The following is a 4549-nucleotide window of genomic DNA, read 5'->3' on the forward strand; positions in this document are numbered from 1 at the left end:
TTAGCGCGTGATTTACTTCCCTCATGTAATAAAGACTTGCCTCGCACCACTGTTTGCTCCTCATGTAAATTAGGCAAGCAGCCCCGGCTGCCTTTTCCCTTTCTATATCAAAAACTAGTGCACCTTTTCAATTGGTCCATTGTGATTTCTGGACCTCCCCTGTTCATAGCTTCTCCGGCTTTCGTTACTATCTCGTTATTCTAGATGATTATACGCACTACTCATGGACTGATGACCCACAAGTATAGGGGATCTATCGTAGTCCTTTCGATAAGTAAGAGTGTCGAACCCAACGAGGAGCAGAAGGAAATGACAAGCGCTTTTTAGTAAGGTATTCTCTGCAAGCACTGAAATTGTAGGTAACAGATAGTTTTGTGATAAGATAATTTGTAACGGGTAACAAGCAATGAAAGTAAATAAAGTGCAGCAAGGTGGCCCAATCCTTTTTGTAGCAAAGGACAAGTGTGGACAATTTATTATAATGAGAAAAGCGCTCACGAGGACACATGGGAATTATCGTCAAGCTAGTTTCATCACGCTCATATGATTCGCGTTCGGTACTTTGATAATTTGATATGTGGGTGGACCGGTGCTTGGGTACTGCCCTTTCTTGGACAAGCATCCCACTTATGATTAACCCCTATTGCAAGCATCCGCAACTACAAAAGAAGTATTAAGGTAAACCTAACCATAGCATGAAACTAGTGGATCCAAATCAGCCCCTTACGAAGCAACACATAAACTAGGGTTTAAGCTTCTGTCACTCTAGCAACCCATCATCTACTTATTACTTCCCAATGCCTTCCTCTAGGCCCAAACAATGGTGAAGTGTCATGTAGTTGACGTTCACATAACACAACTAGAGGAGAGACAACATACATCTCATCAAAATATCGAACGAATACCAAATTCACATGACTACTAATAACAAGACTTCACCCATGTCCTCAGGAACAAACGTAACTACTCACAAAGCATATTCATGTTCATGATCAGAGGAGTATTAATATGCATTAAGTATCAGAACATATGATCTTCCACCAAGTAAACCAATTAGCATCAACTACAAGGAGTAATCAACACTACTAGCAACCCACAGGTCCCAATTTGTGGTTTTGATACAAGATTGGATACAAGAGATGAACTAGGGTTTTGAGAGGAGATGGTGCTGGTGAAGATGTTGATGGAGATTGACCCCCTCCCGATGAGAGGATCGTTGGTGATGACGATGGTGATGATTTGCCCCTCCCGGAGGGAAGTTTCCCCGGCAGAACAGCTCCGCCGGAGCCCTAGATTGGTTCCGCCAAGGTTCCACCTCATGGCGGCGGAGTTTCGTCCCGTAAGCTTGCTTATGATTTGTTTCAGGGTAAAGCCTTTATATAGTAGAAGATAGGCACCGGAGGGCCACCAGGGGGCCCAAGAGACAAGGGGCGCGCTCCCCACCCTCCTGGCCAGGGTGTGGGCCCCCTCTGGTATTTTCTTCGCTCAATAATTCTTATTAATTCCAAAAATGACTTCCGTGGAGTTTCAGGATTTTTGGAGCTGTGTAGGATAGGTTTTCCAACATTTTCTCCTTTTCCAGCCAGAATTCCAGCTACCGGCATTCTCCCTCTTCATGATGGACCTTGTAAAATAAGAGAGAATAGCCATAAGTATTGAGACATAATGTGTAATAACAGCCCATAATGCAATAAATATTGATATAAAAGCATGATGCAAAATGGACGTATCAACTCCCCGCAAGCTTAGACCTCGCTTGTCCTCAAGCGGAAGCCGAAATCGAAAAATATGTCCACATGTTTAGAGATAGAGGTGTCGATAAAAATAAAATACGGACATTAGGGCATCATGATCATTCTTATAACAGCAATATATATAGATTTTGTCATATGATTTCTTATGCTCAAGTAACAATCTATTCAGAATGTCAAGTATGGTACAGAAACTTCATTGAGAACTAACAAACTATAATCTCAGTCATTGAAGCAATTGCAATTTATCATAACATCAGAAAGAGTCAAGAATAGAGCTTTTCAACAAGTCCACATACTCAACTATCATGTAGTCTTCTACAATTGCTAACACTCACGCAATACTTATGGTTATGGAGTTTTAATCGGACACTGAGAAAGATAGGGGCTTATAGTGTTGCCTCCCAATGTATTCACCTTTGGGTGATGTCAACAATAATAGTTCATGTTAACTTACATCCAATTGGATATATATATATCAGGATCTTACCAACACGAGGTGCTAGCCAAAGGATAAAATGAAAAAGGGAAAGGTGAAGATGACCTTGACTCTTGCATAAAGTAAAAGACATAAAGTAAAAGATAGGCCCTCCGCAGAGGGAAGCAGAGGTTGTCATGTGCTTTTAGGGTTGGATGCAAAAAATCTTAATGCAAAAGAACGTCACTTTATATTGACACTTGTGATATGAACCTTTATTTTGCAGTTCGTCGCTTTTATTACTTCCATATCACACAATCGTATAAATCTTATTTTCTCCGCACTAATAAGTCATACATATTTAAAGAGCAATTTTTATTGCTTGCAACATGACAACTTACTTGAAGGATCTTACTCAATCCATAGGTAGGTATGGTGGACTCTCATGGCAAAACTAGGTTTAAGGATATTTGGAAGCACAAGTAGTATCTCTACTTGGTGCTAGGAATTTTGGCTAGCATGAGGGGGAAAAGCAAGCTCAACATGTTTGAAAGATCCATGACAATATACTTTAACTGAGATGTGAGAAAGCATAACCCATTACGTTGTCTTCCTTGTCCAACATCAACTCTTTAGCATGTCATACTTAATGAGTGCTCACAATCATAAAAGATGTCCAAGATAGTATATTTATATGTGAGAACCTCTCTTTCTTTATTACTTCCTATTAATTGCAACGATGACCAAAACTATGTTTGTCAACTCTCAACAACTTTTATGCCTCATACTCTTTATATGTGAAGTCATTACTATCCATAAGATCAATATGAACACTTTTATTCTTTTTATTCTTTCTATTTTCTCAAGATCATAGCAAGATAGCAAAGCCCTTGACTCAACACTAATCTTTATTATATAGCTCACGGACTCGATTACATAGAGAGATCACAAGGCAAAACTCAAAACTACTTCATACCAAAACTTTACTCTACTAGATCAAGATATTACTAAAAGGATCGAACTAAGTAAAACGGTAAAGATAGGAGTGTGATGGTGATACGATACTGGGGCACCTCCCCCAAGCTTGGCAGTTGCCAAGGGGAGTGCCCATACCCATGTAATTATGTCCTCGGAGGTGATGAAGGTGGTGATGATGATGGTGGATAATCGCACATCGAGCGTAAAAGCTCCTCCAACTTGCGGATAATGCCCTTGAGTGCGACGATATGATCCTTCAACATAATATTTTCCTATGTGAGATACTTGTTTTGTATACGAGCTAAATCAATCATCTTGAAAGCTTCAATCTCAGTTGGGGTAAAGAGATTAGGAAGAGGTTGAGGGATGTCTTCTTCTTCCACCGCCGGAGCTTGGTCCTCCATGGCCTTCTTGATCCCTTCATCCTTGTTGATCCCCTCTGGTTCTTCTCTTTTCAGCTCTATCTTCAATAGCCAAGCATCCTTGTCTTCATTGTTGAAGGAGGGTGATGTCATGATGCTCTAAATCTGTAACAGAAACAACTCGAGACGAAAACAAAGGATTTTCGCGTGATACGGTGGTCAAAACCTTCGGGAGATTATATAATGAATTTTTACCGACCAAAAGAAGTATTGTGCAAGAAAACGGAGTCCGGGAGGCACACGAGGTGCCCACGAGACAGGGGGCGCGCCCTCCACCCTCGTGGAGGCCTCGTGTCCTTCCTGGATTACTTCTTGCTTCCCAAAATTATTAAATATTCCAAAACAGAGAAAAGTTGCCATTAGAATTGTTTTGGAGTCGGTTTACTTACCATACCACATACCTATTCCTTTTCGGAGTCTGAAACATTCTAGAAAGTGTCCCTTATGTATTCCTCTAGGTTACGGTCTCAATAATATTAGTTTCAACATTGATAGGATTACCTGAGATATAATGTTTGATTCTTTGACCGTTCACCACCCTCGGACTTGTGCCTTCGAAGTTGTTGATTTTTATGGCACCGGAACGATAGACCTCCTCGATAACGTAAGGACCTTCACACTTAGAGAGAAGTTTTCCTACAAAAAATCTTAAACAAGAGTTGAATAGCAACACATAATCACCTACGTTAAACTCATGCTTTTGTATTCTTTTTTCATGCCATCTTTTAAATTTTTCTTTGAACAGCTTGGCATTCTCTTAGGCTTGGGTTCTCCATTCATCAACTGAGCTAATGTCAAATAACCTCTTCTCATCGGCAAGTTTGAAGTCATAGTTGAGCTCTTTAATAGCCCAATATGCCTTATGTTCTAGTTTGAGAGGTAAGTGACAAGCTTTTCCATAAACCATCTTATATGGAGACATACCCATAGGATTTTTATATGCAGTTCTATAGGCCCATAATGCATCATCAAGTTTCTTG

This window comes from Aegilops tauschii, chromosome 5 (assembly GCF_002575655.3).
Source record: "Aegilops tauschii subsp. strangulata cultivar AL8/78 chromosome 5, Aet v6.0, whole genome shotgun sequence".
NCBI lineage: Eukaryota > Viridiplantae > Streptophyta > Magnoliopsida > Poales > Poaceae > Aegilops > Aegilops tauschii.